General features: G+C 47.8%; 1 protein-coding gene across 1 annotated transcript in view; it reads right to left on the bottom strand.

Annotated features, from left to right (window-relative positions):
- The window catches only part of LOC115125236 (pleckstrin homology domain-containing family G member 1-like), a 148541-nt gene that overhangs the window by 89797 nt on the left and 44445 nt on the right, over positions 1–14299 (bottom strand).

Here is a 14299-nt window from a genome sequence, read left to right as displayed (position 1 = left end):
GCCTCAACTATCCCCCAAAGTAAAAACAAAAAAATCCCAGCTTGACAGCTCTCTCTCTCTCTCTCTCTCTCTCTCTCTCTCTCTCTCGGTGCATGCTGGGTGTTTTTGGAGTTTGAGTGTTTGGTGTGGAAAGCTCTATCCTAACTAACTTTCTTGATTCTTTTCTTTACATGTTATTTTCTATGGTGGAGGGTTAATGCAATATTTGTTTTTAGCGGTATCCAAAGATTTTTTTTCAAAGTTAGGGTGGAAGAGGACAGAGTAACTTTCCGGGGGGGTGGAAGGTGTAGTGTGCGCAATGGCTTCTCAGCCTAGCGCGGAGGAGACGCTGTCGATACAGCATGGATTCAGGTGTGTTCCTGAGAACGGAGTTAAGGTGGAGGAGGTTCTGCTCGCGGTCGGTGAACAGGTAGGAGCTGAGTTTATACATTCTGCTTCTAGAATGAACAAAGCTGTGGTTGTGTTCATGAAAAGGGCAAATTTGGTCAGTAGGCTAATTGCTAGCGGAATATTTGTGAGGGATGTGTTGGTGTCAATTTCACCTCTCTCTACCCCTTCAACAAGAGTTGTAGTGGCAAATTTGCCTCCGTTTATTACGGACGATCAAATTAGGAAAGAGCTAAGTCGTTTTGGTAAGTTTGCTAGCGGTTTCCGTGTACTGTCAGCAGGTTTTCAGGCAGATGCCGTTAAGCACGTTGTTTCGTTCAGGAGGCAAGTGTTTATGTTTCTGAACAATAATGAGCAACAGCTAAATGTGCATTTCAAAGTGAGGCATGGGGAGGGGCTCTATGCAGGTTTTGCCAGCACAGATAGTCTACGGTGTTTTGAATGTGGGGATTTGGGGCACAAGAGCTTTGCGTGCACACATAAAGGCCATAGACGGAGTGAGGGTGCAAGTGGGGGAAATCGAGGTCAAAATGCAGGGGGTAAGGAGATGCAGACAGCAGAGGCTGGGCCTAGTCAGTCTAGAGATGGTGGTGTAGATGAGGCTGGGTCTAGTCAGGCTAGAGATGGTGGAGAAGCAGAGGCTGGGTCTAGTCAGGCTAGAGATGGTGGGGTAGCTGAGGCTGGGCCTAGAGATGCTATGGAGGGTGGTGCAGATGATGCTGGGCCTAGTCATGCTATGGAGGGTGGTGTAGCTGAGGCTGGCCCTAGTCATGCTATGGAGGGTGGTGTAGCTGAGGCTGGCCCTAGTCATGCTATAGAGGGTGGTGCAGATGATACTGCGTCTAGTCAGGTTATTCTAGTGGATGAGGAGAGTATAGCGGGGAAGTGTAAGAGATTAGGGGGAGGAGGAGGGTGTCAAGAGGAAAAGGAAAAAGGATGTGGATAAAGGTACCATGGAAATGTTGCCTGTTGCTGTGGGTGAGGCCCTAAACAGAGAGAAAGGGCAGGTGGTCAGGGTGGGAGATAGAGAAGAGGAGGAAAGTAAGTCTGAGGAAGAGGATGAGGAGTTAATTTTTTCAGACTCCTCTTCAATTGGCCCGGAGCTGACAGCCAGTCAACCGGAGGGGTCTAAGTACACGTTGAGAGAACTGACAAGGTTCCTGAATGAGACTAAGGGGAAAAAAGTTAATCTTGAGACTTTTTTCCTGATCCTAGAAAGTTTGTAAGATCAGTACAACATGCTATGAGAAATGAGGGGCATGGTGTCCTCTCACCCAGGAAACGGTTTAGGTTGAGGAAGTGGGTCACAACAGTGCGTAAAGGTTTACCTTCAGACACTGTTTAAATGTTTAATTTCTTACTGACACTGGGGCTTTTTGAGCTTTGCTATTGGTCTATTTCTCTGCTGGCTTTTCTCCCACTTCTTATGGAGACTCTTCGGGTAGGCTCGCTCAATATAAATGGCGCCAGAGATGCGGGAAAGAGGAGTGTGTTGGGTGAATATGTAAAACAAAAAAAGTACAGGTGTTGTTTCTGCAGGAGACGCATAGTGATGTGGTGAATGAAGTTGATTGGGGGCTCTGGTGGAAAGGGGCAAGTGTGTTGAGCCATGGGACAAATCTTAGTGCAGGGGTGGCAGTCCTTTTTGCACCGGGTCTGGCTGTAAAATTAGCTCCTCAAAGGAGGTGTGTAGGGGTAGGTTGCTTGTTGTTAAAGCAGAAATTAACAACATGGTTTTTGTCTTTATAAATGTGTATGCGCCTAACACAGGGAGAGAAAGAGGGGTTCTATTTGGGAGTCTTAGACAGGAACTCTCACAAGTAGCGCCTGAGGAGACGCTGGTGATCGGAGGTGACTGGAACTGTACAATGGATTTTACAAAAGACAGAAATGGGGAAGAGCCGCATTCAGTGTCAGTGGGAGTGTTAAGGGACATCTTTAATCAGTTTGACCTAGTGGATGTTTGGAGAACTAAACATCCAAACATAAGACAGTATAACGTGGGTGAAGGTTTTTGGGGCTAGGGTGAGTGCAGCTCGACTTGATCGTTTTTACATGTCCAGGAATCAGAGCAATAGGCTGCTGGGTGCTACCATTCTCCCAGTGGGGTTTTCGGATCACCACATAACCATGGCTCGGCTGTCTATTTCACCAGGGCCCCGGCAGGCATCTTATTGGAAGTTCAATGTAAAGCTCTTACAAGATGCCACCTTTTGCTCAGGTTTCCAGACTTTTTGGGAAAGATGGGGGCAGCGAAGAGAGGAGTATGAGTCTCTGAGTCAATGGTGGGATGTGGGGAAAGTGCAAATTCGGCTTTTCTGTCAACAGTACACAGCTCTCTCATCCTCAGAGGCTAGGAGAGTATTGGGGGAACTAGAGCGGTGTATTAGTGAGATGGAGGTAGAGATGGTGGGGCAAGGCAATGTAGGCCTCCAGGCTAACTTAGCCGACCACGTAGGGACCTGGGCAGTTTTTTTTCCAGGTTAAAGCAAAGGGAGCACTTGTAAGAGCTAGGTTCTCCATGCTCAAGGAGATGGATGCTCCCAGCTCCTTCTTCTTTGGTTTGGAAAGACAGAGCAGTGAAGCCAAGGGTATGCATTGTCTACGGCTGTCTGATGGGCGGGTGACCACTGTGGTGGGGAGATGCGGGAGCGGACTGTGGAGTTTTATACTGAATTGTATAGGGCAGAAATGTGTGATCCTATGTGTGCTCAGGTCTTGTTCGCAGGACTCCCTAAGCTCTCTCGGGCACAGAGGGATGAAATGGACATTCCTCTGTTGTCACATGAACTGGCAGAGGCAGTAACCCAGATGTCCCCGGTCGTGCACCCGGGGTCGATGGACTTCCAGTGGAATTTTACAAAAATTCTGGGAACAATTGGACAGGATTTCTTTTGCGTGTTGCGTGAATGCGTCGGGGTAGGAGAGTTGCCGATGAGCTGCCGTCGGGCGGCTCTGACTCTCCTGCCCAAAAAAGGGGACTTGTGTGAACTTAAGAACTGGAGGCCTGTGGCATTACTCTGTGCGGACTACAAGATTTTTGCCAAGGTCCTCTCTAACAGACTGAAGTCCCATCTGGACTCTATAATACACAAGGACCAGACATATTGTGTACGGGACGCTCAATCACGGACAACTTGTTCTTGATTAGGGACATGTTGGACTTGTCGAGAGGTTCTAATGTGAACTTTGGACTGGTCTCTTTAGATCAAGAGAAGGCTTTTGATAGAGTGGATCATGAGTATCTGTTTAATGTGATGTCTGTGTTTGGGTTTGGGAAGAGTTTTGTGACCTGTGTGAAGCTGTTGTATGCTGGGGCGTCATGTATGGTTAAGGTGGGAGGGGGCTCAGTAGGCCAGTCTGGGTGAGACGGGGATTAGACAAGGATGCCCTCTATCTGGGCAGCTGTACACACTAGCCATTGAGCCTTTTTTAGGACTGCTACGCAGGAGACTGCGGGGAGTGTGCTGGACAGGCATGGATGTGGTGACAGGAATAGCAGTCTCAGCATATGCAGATGATGTTTCTGTGATGGTCAGGGATGGGCAAGATATGCAGGAACTAGAGACCAGTCTGAAGGTGTACGAGGGAGCTTCATCAGCTAAGGTAAACTGGGAAAGAGCAAAGCTCTGTTATGTGGGGCATGGGGGATAGGGCTCCTCCTCTGCTTCCAGGGGTTTGCAGTGGGGTTGTGAAGGGCTTAAAGTGTTGGGGGTGTACCTGGGCTCGGAGAGGTGGGTCAGCAAGAACTGGGAGGGGCTGTCACAGGCAGTGGTGTCAAGACTGGCCAGGTGGAGGTGGCTCCTGTCCCAAGTGTCATATAGAGGGAGGGTGCTGATAATCAACAACCTGGTGGCATCTTCCTTGTGGCATAAACTGGCTGTCCTCAACCCCCCGCCGGTCTGCTTGCAGACCTGCAACGCAAGCTGGTGGACTTCTTTTGGTCGGGACATCACTGGCTGAAGGCAGCAGTTTTGTACATGACCGTCCACGAAGGAGGACAGGGCCTGGTGGAACTGGAGAGCAGGATGGCTGCTTTCCGACTAAAGGCGGTGCAGAGACTGCTGTACCACACTGATGTTGGCTGGAGGAACCAGCATGCGCTGCTGAGGAGAGCTGGCGGATTAGGGTTGGACCGGCAGCTGTTCCTCATGAAGCTGGAGAGGCTGAGTACAGCAGGTCTCTCAGAGTTTTACTCTGCGGTGCTGAGGGCCTGGCAGCTGCTAAGACCCACACGAGAAGGGGGTGTGGAGCCTGGGCAGTGGGTGTGGGAGGAGCCTATCTTCCACAACCCAGCCATCCCTTTGAGATCGGTTCAGTCGGCCAACCTGCAGAGGCAACTGATGGCAGGGGGTTTACAAAGGCTGGGTGACCTGAGACTGCTGGGAGAGGAGGGTGGAAAACCCCGGAGGTCTTGGCGCAACAAACAGGAATAACGTCTCTTAGGCTGCTGGAGAGATTCCTGGAGGAGGTCCAGGAGGCACTGTCTGAACCGGTAAGGGGGTGTTTGAGAGGCCAAAGGGAGAGGGGCCACCAATGTTCCCGCCACTGCAGGTGACGGCAGAGACTGGAGACTGGCAAGGGGGTCTGGAGGACTTGTTAGATTTTAACACTCCGAGCCTGGGGAGTTTGAGGGGGTGGGAGGTAAAGCCCTCTACAACCTCTGTGTTAAGGTTAGGAGCATTAGAAGCCTAACAGGAGTGAAGGCACATCAGTGGCAGGGGGTATGTGGGGCGGAGAGTATGGTGGGTTTTAGATGGAGGGCGCTCTACAAACCCCCAGTACCAAAGAGGTCAGGGGACCTCCAGTGGAGGGTTCTTCATGGAGCCCTGGCCACTAACAGCTGGTTGGCACTGGTTGATCCGGGAATTGGGCAGGGGTGTCCTTTCTGTCAAATGAAAGAAACTGTAATTCATGTGTTTTCTGTGTGCACCAGGTTAATGCCATTAATGTCTCTGTTGGAATGTCTGTGTGACAGGTTGGGGTGGTTTTTGCTGTTGGGATGTTTATAATGGGATACAGGTATTCGAGTAAGGAGAAAGAAAAATGTGTTTTGTTGAATTTTCTGTTTGCTCAGGCAAAGTTAGCTATTTGGCTAACAAGGAGGAACAGGGTCAAAGGTGGGGGATAACAGACCCTTTACTACTGTTTAATGGGATGGTCTCTGCGCGCCTTAGGGTTGAGTTTGAGTTCTATAAAATGATCAAATGTGTGGAGATGTTTGAGGAGATATGGTGTGTTGGGGGGCTGTCTGTATTGCTGGGGAAGATGTTTTGGATATACGGTTGTAGGAGAGGTTTTTTGTGTATGGTGATTTGTACAGGATATATTTTAATTTTTTTATTTTAGGAGTGGGGGGGGTGAGTTTTAAATGAATTGAGAATGTTTCAATAAAGAAAGACCAAAAGTCAAAGTCTCTCTCTCTCTCTCTCTCTCTCTCTCTCTCTCTCTCTCTGCAAAAAAGCTAGTGACTGTGGAGCCATGTCCTCAACACTACCGGCCAAAGCAGAAAACCCACACCTTGTTCATGTCCCGTACAGTGGTGATCTGTTCAGGATTCCAACTGAAAAACAGACCACAGGCATAAGAGTGTGGCGTCCAGCCTCTCTGAAACTGACGCCTACTATGTCCTTCACTCACACTATGGCCAGTTAAGAAGGCTTTGAACATGCAAAAAAAGAAGCACTCTGCCAAGCCATGATGATCACACCGAGTAATTTACAGAGAGAGAAAGACAGAGGGAGACAGAGAGAGACAAAAACAGAGTGAGAGAGTGAGTGAAAAAGAGCAAGATTGTAAGAGCCAACCCAGAGACGGAGGGGGTTTAATGACCAGATTAACAGTGTAATGGTGAGAATATTCCCTCTCTCGGGCAATGAATGAAAGCCCTATTACTCTAGAAGAGAGGGGGCTGTGTGTGTGTGTCTTAGGCGACAGACTGGTGCCGACATAACATGTGTCTGTGAACACAAGCACACACACACACACACACACATTGAGGTTAAACCACACAAAGGGTCTCTCTGAACTGCTACTGGCACTGTACAGGAATCTCCCCTCAGAAGAAAGACCACTTTCAGTGAGGGGAGAAGGAGGGGTTGGAGAGAGAGAGTGTGAGAGAGAGAGATACTGAGAGAGAGAGAGAGAGAGATAGAGAGAGAGAGAAATTCTATATCCCAGGTACAGTAGACGGTGACAACAATTTTTGTTATTACGGGCAATCTAGCTACCCAGCACCATTTCATGTTTTAGCAACATTCTGATCATATCCCTGATATAAAGCTTCCTGTGTCTTTATGCATTCATGTCTCTGTCCAGGCAGTTAGACCATCTAACATCAAAGCACGTGTGCTCATGTGGGATCAGAAGAGGTTCAAGGCACATGCTGAGAAACATGAAATGTGAAACTTTGAACACACTCAAAGAATGAGGCCACCGCATTTCTGATCTCTCACCTTGACTAAGAGGCCATAGACACTCTTACAGTATGCAGACTCTATGAACACTGTATATAGGGCTATGATATGCTTAAGAGAGTCTCATGAGTCTGAGAGTAGAATGTGGGTGTCTATGTCTGGACTGCCAGGCCAAAGGAAAGCATGAATGATGAATGTGAGCGGTCCCAAATGAAGCAGCACTAAACTGTGTTCCATTCCACGGTACTTACTCCCATGAGATTGGGACTCGCTGTGTGTAGGTGTGTGTGTGTAGGGTCTAGATGACAGTCCCCAGTCTGACTCACTTTATAACATTGACACATCAGTGAAAAAGAGAGAAAATGGCCACAAACCAAAACTGCAGCCACCTCATGCCACCCCATGGACAGAGGAGCAGTGATACACACAGAGTTTGTAAGATTGAGGAAAGAAAGAGAGTGTGTGTTTGTGGTTGTTATTGGTGATAGGAAAAAAATGGATAGTTACATATTGCCATATTATTTTGGACTATATTATATCAATAGTTATTTTTTTGCTAGGTAGCATTAGCTAGCTCTAGTCATCTGAATCTGCGTAAAAACTTCAACATGTTTTCAGCACTTATGTCCATGATTGATCCAAACAAATTTTCTCATCTCTTTGCAGCAGACATACAGTAAGCAATATGTTTGGAACATCAAATCGCAAAACAAATCCCAATACATATAGAATTGCGAGAATCGTGAGAAGGTATCGCAATACATATCGTATCGGCACTTAAGTATCATGATAATATTGTATCGTGAAGTCCCTGGCAATTCCCAGTCCTAGTTGTTACAAAAACAATGCTACGTTGCAGGTCCTTCAGTGCAGTTATTTCTTGTCAGGCTTCAGCCTCGGAAAATATTTGTAAGTTCAATTCAAGCATATTGCTAGTGATGATAATCTTATTGACAGAATTGCTTACGTATCAATGTTAGTTGGTTGCATTTACTCACACAAATTGCCTTGCCTTCATGTATGCCGTCAGCTGTATTACTTTGCTTGTGCGTCATGTAAATGAATCGTAAAACATATGAGTAACAATTAGCTATATGGTTTGGCATCATGCCAGATACATGGTACCTTGGCACGTGCTTCGTATTTATTCAACTTCAACTTGAAATGTACAGCTACAGTATGTCGGTGTGAATTGAATACTACTATTAGATTATTTTTCTGTATTTTGCAGTTTCACAACATAAACGTTTTCAATATATTAATTCAAGAAAAGTTACGCTTTGGGAGATTTATTGAAGACTTGGTTGTTAGCTATCTGTCTAGTTTTGCATGGGAATGCAAATCTAGGGCGGAATACTAACTGAGCGAATGGCTTTAGTGTGGCTCCTTTTAGCCATTAGAGCTATTAACCAAGGGCCAGCAACATACACACAAAGAAACCATTTGTGTTTCCACTCCTAGTGAAACCTAAACAAGACTTGAAGATGTACTAACTTCTGTTTACCCAGCCCTTCCCCTGCACCTTCCAGCTCCTTGTTTGGGACACACCTAACCCGTTTCTCTATCTCTCGCAGTCTCACACAGTTTGTGTGTGTGTGTGTGTGTGTGTGTGTGTGTGTGTGTGTGTGTGTGTGTGTGTGAGAGTGAGAGTGAGAGAGAGAGAGAGAAATAGAACATGCATAGAGAGTGAGTAGAAAGACTGAGTAGAGAGTGGTGTGGGCAGGGCAGTGGGGTTGGGGGAATGTTGTAGTTACCTTCAGCCCAGATTATGTTCAACCTGATCTGTGTAAATGATCTTTAATTATGGGCCTAAAGCATAAAGGTTGGTACTGTATCTCCTGTTGCGTTTGGCCATGTGTGTGTGTGTATATGTTTGTGAATGAACGTGCTTGTGCATGTCTGTGTGTGCATGTGCCCGTGTGTGTGTGTATATGTATGTGCACATTTGTGTGTGTGTGTTTTTAGGAATTAGTGCTGTGAGCTCTACCTTTCCTGCCATAACAGAGAGACAGTGAAGCAGTGGGTTTTAGAACCTGGTCTACATTTAGACCAGAGCCTTAGTAAGGAGACAAAGACCAGCCCTCATACCTTCTATCGAGCCCAGTTTAATATACCTAGCATAGGCCTGTGTAAACACAGCACGTCACAATGAGACTCTATGAGCCTTCATAGTCAGCAGATGACACAGATAGAATCAGGTCTGTATAGGGTTTATAAAGCAGCTGCTGTCCTTTCTTTTCTCTTTTTCTGCCCCTCTGCTCCTCTGTCACAATACAGCCTTCAATACAGCCAATACAGCTTTCAACTGTCAAATCTCTCACTGTACAAAGAGTCCCAGACACACACACCCTCCATGCACACCCCGTCCTCTCTACCCCCACGATTCCACCCGCCTCAGCTGGCCAGAATAAAACATATCCACAAAGTAGCTTGCACATTCATATTTAACTCATACAGATCAGCCACAACGCGGACACCAACGTCTTGCTTCCGGACAAACTAAACACCTTCTTTGACCACTTTGAGGATAACACAGTACCACCGATGCGGCCGCTACCAAGGACTGTGGCCGACGTGAGTAAGACATTTAAGCATTTTAACCCTCGTAAGGCTGCCGGCCCAGACAGCATCCCTAGCCGCGTTTGCTGTCCCCACTTGCTTCAAGATGTCCACCATTGTTCCTGTACCCAAGGAAGGTAACTGAAGGCAACTGAACTAAATGACTATCGCCCCGTAGCACTTACTTCTGTCATCATGAAGGGATTTGAGAGGCTAGCTAAGGATCATATCATAATCACCTCTACCTTACCTGACACCCTAGACCCACTTCAATTTTCTTACCGCCCCAATAGATCCACAGATGATGCCATCGCACTGCACAATGCTCTATCCTATCTGGACAAGAGGAATACCTATGTAAGAATGCTGTTCATTGACAATAGCTTAGCATTCAACACCCTAGTACCCACCCTAGTAAGCTCATCATTAAGCTGAACCCCACCCTGTGCAACTGGGTCCTGGACTTCCTGACAGGCTGCCCCCAGGAGGTGAAGGTAGGAATCAAGACCTCCACTTCGTTGATCCTCAACACAGGGGCCCCGCAAGGGTGCATGCTCAGCCCCCACCTGTACTCCCTGTTCACCCATGACTGCGTGGTCACGCACGCCTTCAACTCAATCATTAAGTGCAGACAACACAACAGTAGTAGGCCTAATTACCAACAATAACGAGACAGCCTACAGAGAGGAGGTGAGGACCCTGGGAGTGTGGTGCCAGGAAAATAAATTCACTAAATGTTGACAAAACAAAGCTCGCCCCTATCCACATCGACGGGACCGCAGGGGAGCAGGTGGAAAGCTTCAAGTTCCTCGGCGTACACGTCACTAATGATCTGAAATAGGCCACCCACAGACAGTGTGGTGAAGAAGGCTCAACAGCACCTCTCCAACCTCAGGAGGCTGAAGAAATGTGGCTTGGCACCTAAAAGCCCCACAAACTTTTACAGATGCACAATTAAGGCAATACGCTCGACCTCATCTTTACTAGATGCTGTTCTTCCACTAACCTCACTGCAACTCCCCTCCAAGTCTCCGACCACTACCTTGTATCCTTTTCCCTCTTGCTCTCATCCAACACTTCCCACACTGCCCCTACTCGGATGGTATCGCGCCGTCCCAATCTTCGCTCTCTCTCCCCCGCTACTCTCTCCTCTTCCATCCTATCATCTCTTCCCTCTGCTCAAACCTTCTCCAACCTATCTCCTGATTCTGCCTCCTCAACCCTCCTCTCCTCCCTTTCTGCATCCCTTGATTCTCTATGTCCCCTATCCTCCAGGCCGGCTCGGTCCTCCCCTCCTGCTCCGTGGCTCGACGACTCATTGCGAGCTCACAGAACAGGGCTCCGGGCAGCCGAGCGGAAATGGAGGAAAACTCGCCTCCCTGCGGACCTGGCATCCTTTCACTCCCTCCTCTTTACATTTTCCTCTTCTGTCTCTGCTGCTAAAGCCACTTTCTACCACTCTAAATTCCAAGCATCTGCCTCTAACCCTAGGAAGCTCTTTGCCACCTTCTCCTCCCTCCTGAATCCTCCTCCCCCTCCCCCTCCTCCCTCTCTGCAGATGACTTCGTCAACCATTTTGAAAAGAAGGTCGACGACATCCGATCCTCGTTTGCTAAGTCAAACGACACCGCTGGTTCTGCTCACACTGCCCTACCCTGTGCTCTGACCTCTTTCTCCCCTCTCTCTCCAGATGAAATCTCGCGTCTTGTGACGGCCGGCCGCCCAACAACCTGCCCGCTTGACCCTATTCCCTCCTCTCTTCTCCAGACCATTTCCGGAGACCTTCTCCCTTACCTCACCTCGCTCATCAACTCATCCCTGACCGCTGGCTACGTCCCTTCTGTCTTCAAGAGAGCGAGAGTTGCACCCCTTCTGAAAAAACATTTTACATTTACATTTAAGTCATTTAGCAGACGCTCTTATCCAGAGCGACTTACAAATTGGTGCTTTCACCTTATGACATCCAGTGGAACAGCCACTTTACAATAGTGCATCTAGGTCTTTTAAGGGGGGGGAGGGAGGGGGGGGGGGGAGAAGGATTACTTTATCCTATCCTAGGTATTCCTTAAAGAGGTGGGGTTTCAGGTGTCTCCGGAAGGTGGTGATTGAAAACCTACACTCGATCCCTCCGATGTCAACAACTACAGACCAGTATCCCTTCTTTCTTTTCTCTCCAAAACTCTTGAACGTGCCGTCCTTGGCCAGCTCTCCCGCTATCTCTCTCAGAATGACCTTCTTGATCCAAATCAGTCAGGTTTCAAGACTAGTCATTCAACTGAGACTGCTCTTCTCTGTATCACGGAGGCCCTCCGCACTGCTAAAGCTAACTCTCTCTCCTCTGCTCTCATCCTTCTAGACCTATCGGCTGCCTTCGATACTGTGAACCATCAGATCCTCCTCTCCACCCTCTCCGATTTGGGCATCTCCGGCGCGGCCCACGCTTGGATTGCGTCCTACCTGACAGGTCGCTCCTACCAGGTGGCGTGGCGAGAATCTGTCTCCTCACCACGCGCTCTCACCACTGGCGTCCCCCAGGGCTCTGTTCTAGGTCCTCTCCTATTCTCGCTATACACCAAGTCACTTGGCTCTGTCATAACCTCACATGGTCTCTCCTATCATTGCTATGCAGACGACACACAATTAATCTTCTCCTTTCCCCCTTCTGATGACCAGGTGGCGAATCGCATCTCTGCATTTCTGGCAGACATATCAGTGTGGATGACGGATCACCACCTCAAGCTGAACCTCGGCAAGACGGAGCTGCTCTTCCTCCCGGGGAAGGACTGCCCATTCCATGATCTCGCCATCACGGTTGACAACTCCATTGTGTCCTCCTCCCAGAGCGCTAAGAACCTTGGCGTGATCCTGGACAACACCCTGTCGTTCTCAACTAACATCAAGGCGGTGGCCCGTTCTTGTAGGTTCATGCTCTACAACATCCGCAGAGTACGACCCTGCCTCACACAGGAAGCTGCGCAGGTCCTAATCCAGGCACTTGTCATCTCCCGTCTGGATTACTGCAACTCGCTGTTGGCTGGGCTCCCTAACTGTGCCATTAAACCCCTACAACTCATCCAGAACGCCGCAGCCCGTCTGGTGTTCAACCTTCCCAAGTTCTCTCACGTCACCCCACTCCTCCGCTCTCTCCACTGGCTTCCAGTTGAAGCTCGCATCCGCTACAAGACCATGGTGCTTGCCTACGGAGCTGTGAGGGGAACGGCACCTCAGTACCTCCAGGCTCTGATCAGGCCCTACACCCAAACAAGGGCACTGCGTTCATCCACCTCTGGCCTGCTCGCCTCCCTACCACTGAGGAAGTACAGTTCCTGCGCAGCCCAGTCAAAACTGTTCGCTGCTCTGGCCCCCAATGGTGGAACAAACTCCCTCACGACGCCAGGACAGCGGAGTCAATCACCACCTTCCGGAGACACCTGAAACCCCACCTCTTTCAGGAATACCTAGGATAGGATAAAGTAATCCTTCTCACCCCCTTAAAATATTTAGATGCACTATTGTAAAGTGGCTGTTCCACTGGATGTCTTAAGGTGAACGCACCAATTTGTAAGTCGCTCTGGATAAGAGCGTCTGCTAAATGACTTAAATGTAAATGTAAATGTAAATGTAAGAGCATCCTGTCGGGCTGTATATCACTGCCTGGTACGACAACTTCACCACCCACAACCTCAGGGCTCTCCAGAGGGTGGTGCGGTCTTCTATATCAAGGCCATCAGACTTAAATAGCTCTCACTAGCTTTCTCCCGATTACGTAACCCTGCACCTTAGATGCTGCTGCCCCATATACATAGACTTGAAGTCACTGGCCACTTTAATAACGGAACACTAGTCACTTTAATAATGTTCCCATATTTTTGCTTTTCTCATCTCATATGTATAGTTGAAGTCAGAAGTTTAGAAACAGGGGTGGCAGGGTAGCCTAGTGGTTAGAGCATTGGACTAGTAACTGAAAGATTGCAAGTTCAAATCCTGGGCGGACAAGGTACAAAACTCTCGTTCTGCCCCCGAACAGGCAGTTCCTAGGCCGTCATGGAAAAAAAATCATTTGTACTTAACTGCCTAGTTAAAATAAAATACACTTACTTTGGAGTCATTAACCAGTTATGCATTAGGGGCGCTATTACATTTTTTGGATGAAAAACGTTCCCGTTTTAACTTCTTGGCTATAGGGGGCGCTATTTTAATTTTTGGATGAAAAACGTTCCCGTTTTAAACAAGATATTTTGTCACGAAAAGATGCTCGACTATGCATAGAATTGACAGCGTTGGAAAGAAAACACTGAGTGCCACAGAACTGATGTTGCAGGCGAAACCCAGATGAAAATCCAATCAGGAAGTTCCTCATTTTTTGAAACCGCCTCATGCCAATGACTCCTTATATGGCTGTGAATGGGCCACGAATGAGCTTAGGCTTTCTGTCGCTTCCCCAAGGTGTCGACAGCATTGTGACGTATTTGTAGGCATATCATTGGAAGATTGACCATAAGAGACTACATCTACCAGGTGGTAGCTTGGTGTCCTCCGTTGCAATTATTGCATAATCTCCAGCTGCAGTAATTTTCCGTTTGATTCCAATGAGAAACCAACTGTCACGACTGATATATTATCGAATAGATATGTGAAAAACACCTTGAGGATTGATTCTAAACAACGTTTGCCATGTTTCTGTCGATATTATGGAGCTAATTTGGAAAAAAGTTTGGCGTTGTAGTGACTGCATTTTTCGGTCTTTTTCTTAGCCAAACGTGATGAACAAAACAGAGCTATTTCGCCATCACAAATAATATTTTTGGAAAAAATGAACATTTGCTATCTAACTGAGAGTCTCGTCATTGAAATCATCCGAAGTTCTTCAAAGGTAAATTATTTTATTTGAATGCTTTTCTTGTTTTTGTGAAAATGTTGCCTGCTGAATGCTAGGC

Source organism: Oncorhynchus nerka, linkage group LG24, assembly GCF_034236695.1.
Source record: "Oncorhynchus nerka isolate Pitt River linkage group LG24, Oner_Uvic_2.0, whole genome shotgun sequence".
NCBI lineage: Eukaryota > Metazoa > Chordata > Actinopteri > Salmoniformes > Salmonidae > Oncorhynchus > Oncorhynchus nerka.
Note: the sequence above shows the minus strand (reverse complement) of the source record. Positions and strands in the feature narration are given on the sequence as shown.